The following is a 19,636-nucleotide window of genomic DNA, read 5'->3' on the forward strand; positions in this document are numbered from 1 at the left end:
CTGAGCCCCCAGGTGCCCCATGTACTCTACATCTTTAAATACAGTCTACCTTCAGGTGGTATTTTACTAGTTTACTTACAGTATGAGGGATTTAGGGCAGTACACTTCCATTTCTCCTCTCTTGGCTTTTGTGCTATTGTTTTCATATATTTCACTTCTGCCTGTATTATAAACCCCACATAACATTGTAATTCATTTTTATTTAAATGTTACATTACCTTTTAGGCGATCCTAATGGTAAGAAATAAAAATCTGTATCTTTACCCACATAGTTAACATTTTTGGTTAGCGTTCCTATGTGTAGATTCAGATTTTTATCTGGTATCATTTCTTTTTATGTGAAGGCCTTTCCACTGAAATATCTCACAGTACTGTTCTGTTATTGATGAGTTTTTTTCAGCTGTTATATGTCTGAAAAAAATATTTCACATTCATTTTTGAACAATGTTTTTATTGGGTTGAAGGTTTCTAAGGTGACTTCTTCTTACAGTACTTTAGAGACTTTGGTCTAGTGTCTTCTTTCTTGCAGGAAATCTGATATAATCTTTATCTTTGTTGCTCTGTAGTAATATGTTTTTTCCCCCTCTGACTTTTTTTAATTTTTAAAAATTTTTTTAAAATTTTATTTTATTATGTTATGTTAGTCACCATACAATAGATCATTAGTTTTTGACGTAGTGATCCACGCTTCATTGTTTTCCTGTAACACCCAGGGCTTCATGCAGTATGTGCCCTCCTGCATGGTTCTGGCACAAAAACAAACATATAGACAGTGGAACAGAATAGAGAGCCCAGATATGGACCCTCAACTCTATGGTCAAATAATCTTCAACAAAGCAGGAAAAAGTATGCAATGGAGAAAAGACAGTCTCTTCAATAAATGGTGCTGGGAAAATTGGAAAGCTATATACAGAAGAATGAAACGCGACCATTCTCTTATACCATACACAAAGATAAACTCAAAATGGGTGAAAGATCTCAGTGTGAGACAGGAATCCATCAAAATCCTAGAGGAGAACAAAGGCAGTAACCCCTTTGACATCGGCCACAGCAACTTCTTTCAAGATTCATCTCCAAATGAAACAAAAGTAAAAATGAACTTTTGGGACTTCATCAAGATAAAAGGCTTCTGCACAGGAAAGGAAACAGTCAACAAAACAGAGGCAACCCACAGAGTGGGAGAAGATATTTGCAAATGACACTACAGATAAAGGGCTGGTATCCAAGATCTATCAAGAACTTCTCAAACTCAACACCCAAAAGACAAATAATCAAGTCAAAAAAATGGGCAAAAGACACGAATAGACACTTCTCCAAAGAAGACATACAAATGGCTAACAGACACATGAAAAAATGTTCATCATCATTAGCCATCAGGGAAATTCAAATCAAAACCACATTGAGATACCACCTTACACCAGTTAGAATGGCAAAAATGGACAAGGCAAGAAACAACAAATCTTGGAGAGATTGTGGAGAAAGGGGAACCCTCTTACCCTGTTGGTGGGAATGCAAGATGCTACAGCCACTCTGGAAAACAGTATGGAGGTGCCTCAAAAAAATTTTTTCCCCTCTGACTTTTAAGAGTTTCTCTTTATCACTGATTTTGAGTGATTTGATCCTGATATGCCCTGGGGTAGTTTTATATGTTTTTAATGTTTGAGTTTCACTGAGCTTCTTGGACTTAGGGTTTTTATAACTTTCATCAGATTTGGAACATTTGGGGCCATTATTTCTTCAAATTGCTTTTTTCCCCCTGTCCTCCTTCTTGCTCTTTTCCTTCAGACTTACATTATACTTATAATACATGAGTTGAAATTTTCCCACAACTCACTGATGCTCTATTTTTCCTGGTCTTTTTTCTTTCTGTGTTTCATTTTAGATAGTCTCTATTCCCACATGATATATTCTTTTCCGAAATATTTCATTTTTATCTGCAGGAGTTCTTTTTTGTTTTCATTTTTTTGTGTTTTCTTTTTTAATAACTGCCATGTCTCTGCTTAAAACAGTCTTCCATGTGGTTTTTGAAAACATATAGAATTCAGATATAATAGCTGTTTTCATGTCTTTTTCTACCGATTCTAACATGTTTCAGTTCTGGGTCAGTTTTCATGGACTCTATTTTATTTTCATCAGAGGTAGTTTTCTCCAGCTCCTTCATGTCTTGATATTTTTTGATTGGATGTCAGACCACATTAATTTTACTTCGCTGGGTACTAGATATTTTTGTGCTCCTATAACTGTCCTTTGGTTATGCTCCGGTGCACTGTTAAATTGCACAGAAACAAGTGGATCCTTTTGGGTCTTCAAGTTTTCTCGTGTAACCAGGGAAGTATTTAGTCTAAGGTTAATTTACATGACTGCTTAGACAAAACCTTTTTTAGTAGGCTGTTTGATGACTCATGAATTACATCATTTTCCATTCTGGATAGTAGGAAGAGGTACTATTCCTGGTTCTGTATGAGCTGTAATGATTATTCTCTGTAATCTTTTGGGTGTTTCCTTCCTTGGCTTCAGATAATTTCCTCACAAGTGTGAGCTGTTCAGTACCCCCTGAGTAACTGACGGGCCCCTCTGCAGATGTCTCTATGCAGTGCTCCCTAAACTCATTACCTTGGCCTTCCCAGACCCCCAGCTCCGACACTTCAACTTGGAGTGCACTGGGCCCCATTTCTTTCCCACTCCCATGCCACAGTCCAAAAACTGTCCAGGCGATCAGCCAGAGTGACCATGGGCCTCTTGTGCCTCTCATCTCTCAGAGTCCATCGCCATTCATTGCCTGAGGTCGGTATCTTGAGAGCTGTTGGCTCATGCATTTTGTCCAGTTCTTAGTTGTTTTAGGAAGGAAGATGAATCTAGTCTCTGTTACTCCATCCTGGCTGGAAATGGAAATCACAAGATCTGTTCTTTACACACTTCAAATATGTCACAAACATCTCCTGTTTCTTTAAATATCATTAGTCTACATAACTTTTTGATGACTGCAAAGTATTTTATTAGTTAGAAGTAGCAAAGATTATTCAATCCATTAATGTGCATGGTTATTTCCCCACTCTTACCCACCACATTGCCAGTGAGAAGCTCAATATTTTTGAACATCCATGATTTCCTGATATATATTAACAGAAAACAAATTGCCAAGTTGAAGAGGATTTTGATTTAAGTGTATATACTACCCTCTAGAAAGGTTGTGCCCGTTTGCACACCCAGCATCTCCCTTCCCTTTTTTGCCAGTATCAGATATTATAATTTCATAAAGCTTTTTATAAATTTGGTAAGTAAAAATGGTACTTTTATTGATTTTAATTTGTATTTTTTATTACTTTTGAGGCCTAATATTTATAAGTAGCTTATTGAAAGGTTCTATAACCTCTTTTTTATATTGCCTATTCCTATCCAATTAAAAAATTTAAGTTATGCTTTGTTATTGATTTATAGAATATATTTCTATAGAAAGTTTGTGTGTGTGTATAAACCATTTAAGCCATATACAAACATATAAATATCAAATATTTCCCCAGGCTTTTGCTTGCTATTTGGAATATAGTCAAATGTAATGAAATTGATTTGACCTTTGCCATTATTGTTTCTGTCTTTATCATTTTGCTTTAGAAAGCCAAATATTACTCCTACCTCATAGCCAAGTCAATATTTTGTTCTATTTGTTGACAGCCTAAACTTCTTTTTTTACTTTAAAAAAACTACTTTACTATTTTACTTTTCTTTCTAATTTAAACTAAAAACTTTTAGATATGTAAAATGCTATATCCCCCCCCACACACACACATCTTATTTTTTCTTTATAAAGTTTAAATTCCTTGAGGTCTGGAATGAGTCTTAGAGTTCTCTCACATGTTTCACAGTGCCTGATAAGATGTTGGGTGCAGCCATGAGTACTGTTTGGTTTCTTTTTTTCTTTTTTTAAAGATTTTATTTATTTATTTGACAGAGAGAGAGATAGGGAGAGCAGGACACAAGCAGGGGGAGTGGAAGAGGGAGAAGCAGGCTTCCTGCTGAGCAGGGAGCCCGATGCGGGGCTCGATCCTGGGACCATGTCCTGAGCCGAAGGCAGACGCTTAATGACTGAGCCACCCAGGCGCCCCTACTGTTTGGTTTCTTGTTTGAGCATATTTTCCCCAGGTCTCTAGCAGCGGACAAGAGATGATAGATGACCTCATGTAAAAACATATTCCATAAAAAGATGATGTAATGTGTAATTAGATTCCACTGTCAGTTTTTCATCTTTTATGTATAGTGGCCATAGGTAAGGAGAGGAGGTAATTTGACTTCCTTGTTGAGACTGGGTTCTTGAAGCAACTATGAAAAAAAGTATTTTGGGGGAGTGTTGCATGCATATGTGTGTATATGTGTGTATGTGTGCACATGCATGTGTTTAGTATAATTGTGATGGGCAGAATAGGTTGAGTATATGATAGGGCAGAAAACCATCGGTAGCCATTAATATGGCTGACCCCTTATACAGATTATTCATTTAGTATTGATAACAATACCCTTTGCACAAAGATGTAGAGAGATTAAGGAATTTGCCCAAGGTCACACTGCTGGTAAGGGGAAAACCAGGATGCATCTAAAGCTCATGGTCTCTCTGCTATAACAGAGAATTCTTTAGCAGATGGTACGTCCTGATTGTTTGAAAGTCACCAACACTTTGAACCAAAAATCATGTAAGTGATTAATGCTGGTTCATCCAGAGCTCTAATGATTGCAATATGTGTTCACGGATCTGTATTACCGCCATCCAAGGCTAGCTATCCGGTGGCACATGGAAAAACCTCAGTTGCAGAGGCTTTGGACCCTGGCTTTTCCTGGTACTGCCTGTTGCCTTGGGTAAGGGAATCATCAGCGTCTCTGAGCCTCCGATAAGGCTCTGAGGAGTGCCTGGGATTGCATGTGCCAAATCCCTGCCCATGGAGCCTGGCTCCCACTTATGTGCCAGATACATATTAGGATTTTCAAACCATTCACACTGAGGAACCAGCAGTAACACTTGCTGCAGGAACGTGCACAGTTGCTTTAGGAGCTGGAGCTTCCAGGAAGTTACAGCTGCCAACTCACCCTCAGGGCACTGAAAGACCTGCCACCTACAAGCAGTCGGGGAGGTTTTGCTGAGAAAGTCACCCACAAGGGAAGAAGAGTCTACTTAAGTTGAAATGTAACCATTTAGGGAGATGATGTGAACATTGGGAGGGGAGCATCATCAGAGATCTTTGAAATAGACAACGTGGTGAAAACTGTAGTCGGCGTCTGTTAACAGCACTGTTCATGAGTTTAGCTTATCAGGAACCTGGTTCCTGTGTCTTCACTGATAAAGAAAATCAGAGGCTTTTTAAAGAAACAGTGGCTTTTGTATCTAGCAGAGACCTATTAAACAAATTGGTGTTCAGAGTTCAACTCTGTTGGTAGAAAGTGGGGGAAGAAAGAGCTTAAGTATGACTCGCTGATGGTAAGTGTCCTCGGGTTATTTTTTAAATACTTTTATCTCAAAGGGAATGACATTTTAAGGCAGAAAATTAGGTTAAAAAGAATAATTGTTAGCCATCTTTTTTTGTTGTTTATGGAAAAATAGTATTACCCATGGGAAAATCCAGTTAGAGATTGATGGAGTCTTCGGTAGTCTTGTTTGTATAATATGGAACTTTGGCCTCATCTGTTGGAAAGTTCTGGGAGAGGGTGGGAAAGCAAAGGGGCCTTGCTGTGGACACAGAGAGCGTGCATATTCCAGCTATTCTTTCTGGAGTCCCTGAAAATCCCAATGTGTTGGGGGAAAGAACTCAGAAAGTAAGGAGCTTCAGGGCAGTGGGGGTGAGGGAGAGGCGCGTGGTGTGGAAGAGGAAGTCAGCCATCAGGGAGAAGGAAACACAGGATGGAAAACAAGTGGAGGGTTTAAGGAGGAGGGCTGGGGTGAATAATTGATTTCAGTTCACATTTGTCATTGGTGCCTGCTCTGAGGCTCTTCTTTTTTTTTTTTTTTTAAAGATTTTATTTATTTATTTGAGAGAGAAAGAGAATGAGAGATAGAGAGCACGAGAGGGAAAAGGGTCAGAGGGAGAAGCAGACTCCCCGCTGAGCAGGGAGCCCGATGTGGGACTTGATCCCGGGACTCCAGGATCATGACCTGAGCCGAAGGCACTCGCTTAACCAACTGCGCCACCCAGGCGCCCTCTGAGGCTCTTCTTGATGGCTCCATTCTCTTTCTCACTGAAGGCTGCCCGACCAAGGGTGTCGATCACAACATGGTAGAGCTGGCCCCCAGAGCCTTACCCACTGAGCGTCAGCGTTTCCTAATAATTTCCTCCAGGAGCAGAGACATGGGAGGTGTGCTTCTCCATGGCTGCCACGGTTCTCTTACCAGCTCCTGAGGCCAAAATGTCCGTGTGTCGTTGTCCCCCGAATATCAGTATGAACATTGCTATCCCATTTCTGCTATTCTCTGTAGAGAATTTGAGTCAGAAAGCCCTGGGGTTGTGCAGAATTGCATCTAATCCCTGCTCTTGCCCTTAGGTGATGCATGACTCTAGGCAATTCATCTAACTGCTTTCATTTTTGTATTCCTTACTCACAAAACCAGCATGTTAACACTAATGCTAAACTCCAAGGGTGGTTTCTAAAGATGAAATGAATGCAGAGTATTTAGTTCAGTACCTCGCTGACAGTAAATGCTGAGTAATGTCAGTCCTCAATGTTGTCATTATGTTTTTCCTTTCTGGCTCTGGGAACTCTTATGTCTGTGCCCTGCAGACTGGCTGTCGGGATGCTGATTTGGACTTTACAGAATCCCCATCAAGTCATCAGGTTCTCTGTGTTCTCAAACTGGTTGTTTCGATGAGGCGATTGGTCCCAAAGTATTTTCCTAACTGGCGCCTCTACTCTTGGAGACATGGGCCAATAGCTCAAGCGGGTCTGAGTGTCTGGTTTTCAGATATCTGCTTCTCCAGGAAGGGAGCTCTTCATCTATGTCCTTCCAAATACTCATCCTGGGATTGGGAGGGTCTTTCTTTCTCTGCTCACCCCTGCAGACTTCTCAGTTTTCTGTGAATGCAGAGATGGACAACTTCAAAGGAGAGAGTCTGCAAAGTTTTGGGTGACTTTGGGATCCAAGAGCAAACGCACTGCTGTGAGTAGGCCCAAGGTGGGAGTCTACCAGCAGGAGTGAGGCTGAAACGGTGTGAGTGTAGCGGACGTGTGTGCACATGCATGTCATAGGGTCCTCATTCAAGGTGAAGGGGAAGGTCCCTCTGGTCTGGAACAAAACTCTGACAGCAACCAAGTCCAGTTTCCAGAAAGAAAAAGGGAAAAGGGCCAGCCAGGTTATTTGGATTCTAAACAGGGGCCTTTAAATTTGTTTTTAAATTTTATTGTGGTAAAAATTCTTAATATGAGACCTACCGTTTTAACAAATTTGTAAGTGTGCCGACATTGTTAACTAAATGTTAACTAAAAGCACAGTACTGTAGAGCAGATCTCTAGAAATTATTCATCTTGCTTAACTGAAACCTTATGCTCGTTGGTTACCAACCCCCACCTTTTTCCCTCCCCTAAGCTCCAGGAAGCCACCATTCACTCTTTGATTCTATGTATTTGACTTTGCATCAGTGGAATCACGTAATATTTGTTCTTCTGTGACTGGTTTATTTCACTTAGCATAATGTCCTCAAGGTTCGGGCTGAATATTATTCCACGGTATGTATGTACTTCACTTTCTTTACCCATTTAACTCCCCATGGACTTACATTGTTTCCACACCCTGGCTATTGTGAAGAGTGCTGCAGTGAACATGGGAGGGCTAATATCTCTTTGAGACCCTGATAAGTACCCGGAAGTGGGATTGCTGGATCACTCGTTCTATTTTCCGTTTTTAACTTGTTCAGGAACCTTCATGCTATCCTTAGCAACTGTCCCATTTTGCATTCCCCCCAGCAGTGTACAAGGATTCCAATTTCTCCACGTGCATACCAACGTTTATCTTTTGTTTCTTTGATAATAGCCACCCTGGCAGGTGCGAGGTGCTATCTCATTGTCGTTTGGGTTTACACTTCCTGGATGGTTAGCAATGTTGAGCATCTTTTCGTGTACCTGTTGGCCATCTGTGTGTCTTCTGGGGATAAATGTCTATTCAAGCCATTAGCCTATGCTTTAATTGGGTTGTTCTTTCTTTGCTATTGAATTGTAAGAGCTCCTTATGTATTGTAGAAATCAATTCCTTATGAGACATATAGTGTGCAAATGTTTTCCTCTATCCCATAGATTGCCATTTCTCTCGGTTGGTCATTTCCTTTGTTAATGGAGACATTTTTAGTTCGATGTAGTTCCTCTATTTTTCTCTTGATTTTTGTCTATTTTACTATGCTTTTGGTGTCTTATCCATGAAATCATTGCCAAGACCAATGTCATGAAGCTTTTCCCCTATATTTTCTTTTAGGAGTTTTGCTGAAAACTGGGTGCAGACTCAGGAGAGACTGGAGATGTGGGGTGATGAAGGGGAGCTGGGTCATGGTTGGGGAGGCTCCAGCCTGTGTGGGACACAATTGTCTTTAGTTCACTTGTAATAACATAGCAGAAGCAGCAACAATAATTATATACTGAGGGTGGGCTCTGGGCCAGCACCTGAGCCACGTGCTCTTCATCTACCATATATCCTGTTGTCCTTATGATAATTCTGTGAAGTAGGGGTGACCCAGCTCTGGCTGATTCAAATCCTGTGCATTCAACTCCTATGCCATGCCAATGCTGGTGAGAGCTTGGGCTCACTCTAGCAAGACTGCATATGAGCACAAAAAGGGTTGGGTTGAGTCTGTGGGGTTGGCTCTGGAGCCCTGTGTGGCTGAGCTCCAGGTGAAAGGGGACAGTGCCGCGATGGAAAAACAGAATAAAGATGGTGTCCACTACAGTGTAACTGAGATTTAAACAAGACCTTATAACTTATTCCCTGGGTGGATGGTTAACTTTGAATTTCAACAACCACAGACCCTATCCAAGGCCACTTATGACAACTTCCTTCAACGTGACTGAAGTGTGGGTGTTAGGTGCCCATTTGAGCCCACTGTAAGCTGGCAATCAAGACTTCTCTCCATGTCCCTCTCAGAAGCCTGTGGTCAAGGTGCTGAAGGGACTGGGGATGAGCCACGGTGTACCGGAGTCTCCACACTCTTGGCCCCACTCACCCAACTGAGGATCCCAGGACAGAGGCTTATCCCTGAGGAAAGGGAACGGGATGACGTGTATGGATCTGAGCTTGTTGGTCCCTCTCCCTGCTCCTCACACTTCTGGCCCACTCCCAGGACCAAACAGCGCTTTCTAAAGTCTTCTTCACCCCAAGTCCTTAGTTGGCCAGAAAACATCAGCCACTATCTGCTGGAAGCTTGGTTTACTATACACTGGTATATGAAGGCTTCAATTCACCATCTGAGCAGTAACCTTAAATGCTAAAAAAACATCAGTCTCTTGACTCCTGCATTTAGGGGGGACAAGTTTCCTTGGGTTTTACTACTCCGTAGGAATGATAAGCAGAGAAGTAAAAACAAAGCGTTCAGTTGTGAATTCCCTCATCTTTTTTCTCTCCTTGTGCAGGACTCTGATAGATTCTGGCCTGGAATGTTTCAAAGTGCCTTATCTTCATTTTCATTTATTTTTTTGGCGGGGGGCATTGTTTCCGGGAAATTTAAGCATGTCACACCCAACAAGTCTCTGTTAGATCACTGCTGACATAAATACCAACTTTTAAAAGACATCAGGGAAATTACTTTTCAAAAGATAAAACAAAAAAATTTGAGGTTTTCAAAAAGTGATCAACATTAAGCTTTATATAATGAAGACATTTTAAAGTAAATCATGGTGACCAAGCAAATGATCTTAGAATGACTTTGCCTCCTCTGTCGTTAAGGAGTATTTTGAACAAATCAGAGGTTGAATTCAAACCTGACTCCTTTTGGCTTTTTGTCTTTCGCTGTCCTTTAGTATATGTGTGTTCCCACTTTAATTCTCCCTTTCTTCAATCTGTTAGTGATGGTTTGTGCCCCTGGCTTCTGAGCCAAATGCAGAGCTACTTCACCTACCTCCTATTTCTCCTTCCACCTTTATAATGAAAACATCCTTAAATATGGGATTCAATTCAGTAACAATCTATTTGGAGAGTAAATTAATCTTCATGCTTGCCTAACAATGTTTGTTCATTTGTTCATTCAAAAGCTATTTATTGAGGACCTATAATAGGATACATAAGGGAACAAAACAGAAAAAAATATATATGTGATGCATAAGTCAAGGATTTTGTGTGTGAGAAGGTTATAAAAGTCATGGAAAAAAATAGAGCAGAATAGGGAGACTGGGAGTGTAGGGTTAGTTGAGGAGGAGGTAGACCCCATTAAGGAGAAAGTGAGGGAGTGACCTGGACAGATGCCTGGTGGGAGGGAATCTCAGATAGAGGAGCCAGCTAGTGCAAATGCTCAGAGGTGGTGGCAGGTGTGGGGTGTTCAAGGAAGAGGGAGGAGAAAGGTGTGCATGGAGTGGAACGAGGGTAGGGAGCACGGAAGAACCTGAATCAGAGAGGTGTGAAGGGTGGCAGACCACGGAAGGGCCTTCTTGTCCATTACAAAGAATTTGGCTTTCATTGGATAAAAGGGAAGACTTGAGGAGAAGGGTGATCGACAGGATCATGATGGTTTCTGTTCCAAACAGATTATAAGAGGCAAGGGAAGGACCAAAGAGACTAATTTGGAGGCAAATGCAGTCATCCAGGCAAGAGATGGAGGGGGCCTGGACCACCGGTGAGGGCTGTGACCAGGGGGCACGTGCTTGGGCCCTGAATATACCTGCAAAGTAGATTCAGCGGGACTTGCTGATAGATTAGAGGGAATGTGTTGGAGAAAAATAAGCATAAGGACACCTCCAGGGATTCTTATTTATGCAGCCGTAAGGACGGAGTTACCATCAACCAGGATGTTAAAGGCTATTAGAAGAACAGGTTTTCAGAGAACAGCAGGAATTCAGCCTTGACAGGTTGATTTTGAGAGACCTGGGACATGGTGGAGGTGTCAAGTCTGCAGGTGACTACTTGAGTCTGAAGTTCAGGGGAAAAGTCAGCACAGCAGGTTTACCAGTGTGTAATCAGTGAGTAGGTGATGTTTAAAACCAGGAAACTGTTGGGGGAGGTCACCGAGAGGATGTGACAGTTGGTTGCCCCTCAAGCTGGGAGTCAGAGGCTCCTCCCCTCCTCCCCCAACCTTGGAATGTGGGTCCCGCTTGCTTTCTCCACTCTCAGAGTCTGTTCCCAGGGCATCCACTTGAGAGAGCAATGTGGTGCTGAGACCATCTGGAGGGTATACATTCCTGAACCCAGTTAAGTCCTCTATACAAACTTCTAAGATTTGGCGGGCAGGTGCAGAGGTCTATTCGTCTTGCTGTTACCTTGCGAGTAAGTTCCTTTGCTCATTAAGACTGCCACCTACCTATCCAGGGTGGCCTGCCTCTTTCTTCAGCCTCTCTCTGCGCACCCCCCCCACCCTGCCCCATGTATGGGAGCCAGTTTCAGATGATGCCTGGGAAGCGCCCGAGGAGTTTGGGAACCAACAAAAACTGGATGACATCACATCAGGGATGAGTGAAGGTAGAGAAGAAAGGAGCTCCAAGGACTAAACCATGAAGTAAAGGGAGAGGGAAGGCATGAAAGAGCAGCCAGTGGGGGTCCTGCAGGAAGATGCAGGAGAAGTCGCTCACCTGTGACCGAGACACCTTCAAGGGAAGGTGAAGGCGGAGGACTGACCCTGGCTTTAGCAAGGACATGGGGGTAATCAGTGACAATGACAATAGCATAATGCCATTATGATCTTGTCGATTTATTAACAAATTGAAATTTAAAGAAACAAATAATGCAGTGTTCCCAAAGTGGATTCAGATTCCATCAAGTTATTTACAAAACAATCAAGCAAACAATCCAAACAAGAAAAAGAAACAGAGAGAGAGGATGATAAATTAACAATTTATTTTAACTTATGCTGAATTCTCAACACTCCTCCAGTATTTTACACAGAGAGATCCAAAGTTATCTTTTAGGGAAAAGTGAATACTTCTCTGCAGGGAAGTTTCATGGTGAAAATAAGAAGTTGCTCTTTTGTGCCCTCCTGGTCTGTCTCCTTTCGCTCTTGAAGATCTCATTTAGTCTCCTGGACTTAATTTCATCTATACACTGCTATCTCCCAAATTTGTTTCCTTAGCCTGAATGTGTTTCCTGAACGTCAGGAGCAAGGACCCCCCTGTTGACTTGCCATCTTCAGTAGTATGTCTAATAGGTATGTCAAGCTGAATATGTCCCCCACCGAGCCAATCTCATTCCAAAATCTGTTCCACCTGCAGTCTCCCCATCTCAGTGTCTAGTAACCCCTTTGTCCAGTTGCTCAGGTCAAACCCTGGAGTCACCTTTGGCTGCTCTCTTTCTCTCACATCCCAGATCCTATCCATCAAAAAATCCTATTAGCTGTACGTCAAGGTATATCCAAACTCCAGCCTTCTCTCACCACCTACACTGCCATCTGCCTTTTGCCTGGAGGACAACAGAGCCTTCTGATCTGTTCTTCTCCTTCACCCCTAGTCCTCCTTAAGGACATTTTCAGCTCCCATGACATTCCTTGGCTTGAAATCCTCCAACGCTTTCCTTCTCACTGAGTATAAATCCAAGGGCTCAAGATGACTCATGACACTTTGCAGGCGTGGATCGTCAGACCTCCAAACTGCTCTTACTTTTCTGCCATTTCTTCCTCCACTCGAGCACATGGCTCCCTGCTTCTCCTCTGACCCACCAGGCCCCCTCCACTCCGGCGCATCCACATGGCCTGCCCCTTCTGCCCAGGCTCTGCTTCGGCAGTGTATCCAATGTCCCCTTCCTGGTTGGCCTTCCCAGGCCCCCCTACTTAAAATTCCATGTCTCCACCTCTCTTTCCCTCCCTCCTCTGTTTTCTTTTTCTATTTGTAATACCATCTAAAATCGGTTATAAATATTTTTTACTTCTCTATATTGTTTATGGTCTTTCTTCTCTGCCAGGAGGTAAATTCCATGTGGGCCGATATTTTCTCCTGTCACTGTTTTGCTTGGTGCACTGCTGTACCCCCAGGATCTGAAACAGCAATAGACATCTGAGAGAGGCCCTCACAGGGGTCTGGGTTCAACATTTTGTGCTTCCAAGCCCTATTGATGCAGAATTGATATGCAGGTCCATGCTAGTTACTAAAACACTGAAATACTTCCTTACTGATGAGTAAGGAAGTACCCCTCCCCACAACCACAATACCTTCCACTGTACTCCCCTGGGACCTCCCCATGATCCAGAAAGCACAGGGTTAAGCCCAGCTCCTTTGCAGTGGCCAGTGTCCTTGTCACTGGTCAGTGCCAATGTGATGTTGTTTCTGTCAGATATTTCAAGCACTACCCAAGAAATGACCAATGAGCTTAGCTGGTTGCTCATAATCTTAGATAAAAAATTGGAAATAAATTCAGGGAAGAAATTTACCTAAAAGTTTTTTTTTTTTTTTTGCGGGGGGCGGGGGGGGGAGAAGGACAGACCACAGAGTTTGTTCCAGATAACTTATTCCTGGAATCATTCTCCTCCCTCCCACAAAAAAATTAATAGTTTTCTCTACAGATCATTTATTTGGGGAAGTTTGATGACAAAACACTGGCAAGACCTCCAGTGGAGATTTCTGACGGTATCCCAGAAATGAAGCTGGGTCTCTTGACTTCAATAGAGTGCTTCTTCTATTACATATGTTGGAAAATAAGACTTTATTTTATTTTATTGTTTTACTGGGAAATAACTAACTCAATTGAAACCACAGATCTTAAATGTCGAATGTGATTTAATGATTATATTCACTCAAGTAATTACCATCCCAAACACCATAGAAAACATTTCTTCTTCCCAGAAAGTTCCTCCCCACCCTTTTCCCACCAAATTCCCACAATTTCAAACACATCCTTTCTGATTCCCAGCAAGAGATAATTAGCTTGCCATTGAGCTTTATAGAAGTGCAACATGTGATATATATTCTTCATGTTTAAGCATAATTTGGGGGGGATGGGCAGTGCTTTATTATTTTTTATTTTGCAACAAACTCAAACTTACTGGATGTGATCTTTTCAAGATTCATCATGGTATTATATCAGTAGTTCCTTTTTTTTTAAATGCCTTTTCTTTATCCATTCTCCTGCTGATAGATGTTTGAATTGTTTTCTGTTTCTGATACATGAGTATGGCATTCATAAACATTCTTTTACAAGTGTTTTGTGGACATGTGCTTTTAATTCTCTTGGGGCAATACTGAAAGTGGAATTGTGAAGTCGCAGAGTAGATGTTCCTTAACTTTTGGTTTTGTTTATCGACTCACCAAGATGTACATGCAATCAAGTGCACACACTTTAGGTGTAAAGTTCAGTAAGCTGTGACAAATGTGTACCGTATGAAACCATCATCTTAAATTCAGATATCATCCCATCAATTTCTCTTATTTCTCTCAAATTCTCTTCCTTTACGGTTCATTGACTCCCACAAACTCCCTCCCATTACCTTTGCAGTTTTAGAACATTATAGAAATGGAATCATACAGTGTGTACTCTTTTACACCTGGCTTTTTTCATGCAGCCCAGTGTTTCTGAAATCCATTCATATTGTGTCCTTCCTTTATTTATTGTGAGCAGCATTCCATCATGTCCATTCACGTGTTGCTGGTCATCAAAATTCTGTGACTGTTTGGGTACGAGTCTTTTTGTGGGCATAAGTTTTGATTTCCTTTGGGTAAATCCTTAGAAGAATTTCTGGGCCACATGGTGAGCAGTTGCCAGAAGCTTCCAAACTGTGTTCCAAAGTCATTTATCGTTTTACATTCCCACCAGGGATGTATGGGGGTTCTAGTAGCACCACAGCCTTTTGCCAACGCTTGGTATTGTCAGTCTTTGTAATATCGTCAAATAGAATCTCATCGTAGTTTTAACTATTTACATTTCTCTAATGACTAGTAATTCTGAGCATCTTTTTTATGTGTTTGTTGGCCATCAGTATATTTTGTGAAGTCGCAGTTTGAGTCTTTTTCTCATTTTTTAAAATCAGGCTGCTTTGTCTTCTTCACATTGATTGTATGAGTCATTTATAAATTATAGATACAGGTTTTCCATCAGATATATAAATTGTATTTTGCCTGCCTGCAGCTTGGCCTATTCAAACCAATGAATTTAGTTTTCGTTCATGATTACTGAATTTAGTTTTCTTTCATGATTACTGATTTTTGTATCTAGTCTAAGAAATATTTGTCCTTGTCCAGTAGGAAAACGATGAAGATTTTTCACTATGCAATTTTTACAAATATGATCCATTTTAATTTTTACTTGTGTATAATGTGAGATAAAGATATGTCTTCCATCCATACAGATAGCCCGTTTTTCCATCATCACTTGTTGAAAACTATGCTTTCCCATAGACTTCTGTTGTTGCTTTTATCAAAAATCAATTTTCTGCATGTGTGAGTCTATTTCTGGACTCTTTTCTTCTGATCCTTTGATCTATATGTCCATCTTGATGCCAACACCACACTGTTTCATTATTATAGCTTTATATGAAGTTTTAAAGTCAAGTTATGTAAGTTCTCCAACTTTGTTCTTATTTTCAAACAATATTTTGGCTATTCTATGCACTTAAACTCCCAGGTACGTTTTAGAATTCTCACATAAATTATAGATGCTGATTCTAATGTTGGGAAAATAAAGGCCAGACTGAGCCCAAGAGAAAGGAAGATATACAAGAAATAAATGAAGAATGAGAGATGCAGGCTACAGGTTATAAAATCTTCATAAAGTATTAGTCTTAAGGGGATCTTGGTTATAATTTAGTCATTGCACAAGACGGCTGGCTGGTTTTCATATGGCCAGCACCTCTGTTTCTCCCTCCTCTCTGTCCTCAGTCCTCAGAGTTCCTTCTGGCTTGCACGACACTCTCTTCTTGGCCTCAGGAGTTCCCATGGGATGTTCCAAGAGTGACTTAGGCCTCACCTTATCATAAGATAGAACAGAAAAGCTAGAGTTTCAAGGAAGAGATGGAAAAGCAAAGCCCAAAGTACATTGCTCCTGCTCAGATTTGTATACAGACCTTTCCTTTCCAGACCAAATATTTCAACCCCTAGTTGGTTGTACCAGTTCATTCAACGAACATTTCCAAGCATCTACTTTGTGCTGGGCACTCTGCCTGGTGTGTGAGCTGTATCCATGGACACAACTCACAAAAATTACCTCTCCTTCTAGAGCTCATAATCTAATGGTGGAAAAAGAATACAAACAAGAAACACAATTCATAAGTAGAAAATTAAAAGCTCGTGGTTGCCCCGTTAAAAGGCCAGAGCTGGGTAAGAAAATAGGGAATGGGGGAGGAAACGCAGCCATTTAAAGTTGATTGATCAGATACTCAAATGAATGTTCTGACATCAACGTCCATGACTGCACTATTCACAATAGTCGAAGGTAGAAGCAACTCAAATGTCCGTGAATGAATGGATGGATAAAGAAATTGTGGTATATTCATACGATGGAATATTATTCAACCACTAAAAGAAATGAAGTACTGATATATTCTTCAACATAGATGAACCGTGAATATAGTCTGCTAAATGAAAGGAGCCAGACATAAAAGGTACTTATCGGATGATTCCATTTATATGGAATATTCAGAAGAGGCAGATCCATAGAGGCAGAAAGCAGACTGGTGGTTGCTAGGGGCTGGAGAATGAAAGGAAGGGGGAGTAATTACTAATGGGAATGGGATTTTATTTGGAGCAATGAAAATGTTTGGGAACTAGACAGATGTGGTAGATTCACAACATTGTGAGTATACTAAATGCTACTGAATTGTCACTTTCATCTGATTGATTTTGTTCTGTGAATTTAAGCTCAATAAGAAAAAAGTTACTCAGAAGTAAGAGAAAGGAAGGAAAGAAGGAAGGAAGGAAGAAAGGAAGGAAGAAAGAAAGAGAAAAAGAAAGAAAAAAAAAGAGAAAAAGAAAGGGAGGGAGAAAAAAATAAAATTAAGTAGTCAGGGTAAGTCTTTTTGAGACGGTACCACAGGAACACTGACTTCGAGGAGGTGAGAGAATTAGCCTGGTGGGTAACTGGAAGAAGCTGTCCAGACAGAAGGAAGAGCAAGGGTACAGTAGAAACTGCCCTCGTGTGTTTAGGGTTGAAAAAGAGGAGTCAGGAGAGTGATGGATATTCTCAGAGCTGCTGTAAGGGGGTTGGCTCTTCTTCTGGGTGAAGTAGGAAGACATTGGAGGCCTATATGATCTGACAGGTTTTAATAGAATTTCTGAAGCCTCTTTATTAGGAGCGGTCTGAAGGGGGGGACTGGTGGAAGCAGGGATAACTCTTATAAGCTATGGTTGCCATCGAGGCTAGAGGTGATGGTGGCTAGGGAGAGGAAGGTGGCAGAGGAGGTGGGGAGAAGTGGTTGCAAGTAGGTTGTGTTTGAAGGTGAAACCTATAGGATGTCCTGATGGATTGCAGGTCAGGTGTGTGAGGAAAAGAAGAGGCAATCACACACGGCGAGTTTTGGCTTGAGCAACTGGAGGGATGGAGCTGCCATCACTGAGATTGAAGAAGCCTATGGGAGAAGTTGCTTTTCTTAGGGGTGAGGCAGGGAAGGAGCGTTGAGATCTCCTAGAGTTTGAAGTGTGGCAAAGAAGAATCAAAAGATAAGTACTCTGCCCAAGGTGACACAGTGGATGGTGTTGCCCCCCAGAGCCTTCCCCCAAGACCACCTACCACCACACAGGATCTGCCCGCCATCTGTTGCAGTCTCTACAGACACCCCATCAGGAGAAATGGGAGAAAAGGGACATCCAGAATGCTCTCTAATGAAATGGGGAAAAGATTTCCCCTTTGCTTATTCTTGTGAAAATTACTGAGTAAAAACCTGACCCACCTGGATTCATGTATGTGTAATATGACAAAAATGTCCTCGTTTTTAACGTGGCTTACAGGAAGACCAGGCCATACATGGCCAGCTCTGGAATATGATACTTACATCTTGATTTAGTTATGATACCAGGCAAGACAAATGGAGAAGTCTTGCATGATATCTTGTAAGTTATGAAATATTTGAGTGCCACAGTCCAAATGCAAGTTGCTAGCTGTTACTCCGAAAATAAGGGCTTTTGGTTTTTGTTTATTTTTTGGCAGAAATGTCAGTGTGTTAGATTATAAATAGGGACACGCCAGATTTCAAAATTATAATCCAAAACCTGAAGAAAATTATGGCCAAACTCAAAAGTCAGATCAAAGTTATGGCCAAATTAAGTGAGATTAATTTTTTTTTATTTTTCTTTTAAGATTTTATTTATTTATTTGACAGAGAGACACAGCGAGAGAGGGAACACAAGCAGGGGCAGATGGAGAGGGAGAAGCAGGCTTCCCGCCGAGCAGGGAGCCCAAGGTGGGGTTCGATCCTAGGACCCTGGATCATGACCTGAGCCAAAGGCAGACGCTTAATGACTGAGCCACCCAGGTGCCCCTAAGTGAGATTAATTTTTAAAATGAAGAGTAGTTCTGAGAAATCTTAAGAAGAGGGTATCTGCTAGAGAAACAAGCAGACACTGAAAGCTTTCTTCTTAACTTGACAGGAATCAAAATCTCTGTTGTATTTATTAGTTAGAAGCCCTTGCCTTTCACATTTTGTCTAAGTTATTATGAACCATTATATGTTTATGTTGGATGGTGTCATAGTAGTGAGAAGCCAAAGTGGGTTAGTTATTTATAAAAAAGAGGCTTTCGGGAAATTAGACTAACTTATTTTGTTTAATAACCCAGCCCAGAATTATAAGAAAGAAAGTTTGACTATTTTTTTCTCTTTTTTTAGTTGATTTTCAAGGAAAAAAAAAAGCTTTGGCTTCCATGGGTTTTATTTTAATCTGTAAAAGTTGAGTGGTGTTGATAAGTACTTCAGTACTTTGAGTGAAAGGACTTAATTGTTGAATGGATTACTGGATTATTTTACCATAATCACTAGATTTTACGAAATGTTTCTGCCAGATTTCAGGATCATGTTAACATTCTAACTGAAGCCTGATTTTTTAAAAATTTTTTTATTGTTATGTTAACCACCATACATTATGTCATTAGTTTTTGATGTAGTGTTCCATGATTCATTGTTTGTGCATAACACCCAGTGCTCCACGCAGAATGTGCCCTCTTTAATACCCATCACCAGGCTAACCCATCCCCTCTAGAACCCTGTTTGTTTTTCAGAGTCCATCGTCTCTCATGGTTCGTCTCCCCCTCCGACTTACTCCCCTTCATTCTTCCCCTCCTGCTATCTTCTTCTTTTTCTTTTTTCTTAACATATGTTGCATTATTTGTTTCAGAAGTACAGATCTGTGATTCAACAGTCTTGCACAATTCACAGCACTCGCCATAGCACATACCCTCCCCAATGTCTATCACCCAGCCACCCCATCCCTCCCACCCCCCACCACTCCAACAACACTCAGTTTGTTTCCTGAGATTAAGAATTCCCCATATCAGTGAGGTCATATGATACATGTCTTTCTCTGATTGACTTATTTCACTCAGCATAACACCCTCCAGTTCCATCCA

General features: G+C 41.2%; 1 protein-coding gene across 2 annotated transcripts in view; it reads left to right on the forward strand.

The window, feature by feature from the left end:
- The first annotated feature begins 5,269 nt into the window (after positions 1–5,269).
- IL33R (interleukin 33 receptor) overlaps positions 5,270–19,636 on the forward strand; it is a 38,448-nt gene continuing 24,081 nt past the window's right edge. For both annotated transcript variants that reach the window (XM_028104093.2, XM_028104094.2), the window contains exon 1: positions 5,270–5,464. The gene's annotated coding sequence lies outside the window, so the exon portion shown is untranslated. The remainder of the gene's footprint in view (positions 5,465–19,636) is intronic.

Source organism: Eumetopias jubatus, unplaced genomic scaffold (genome assembly GCF_037043125.1).
Source record: "Eumetopias jubatus isolate StellerSeaLion01/CBP00866 unplaced genomic scaffold, mEumJub1_p1.0 scaffold_9, whole genome shotgun sequence".
In the NCBI taxonomy this organism is placed as follows: Eukaryota; Metazoa; Chordata; class Mammalia; order Carnivora; family Otariidae; genus Eumetopias; species Eumetopias jubatus.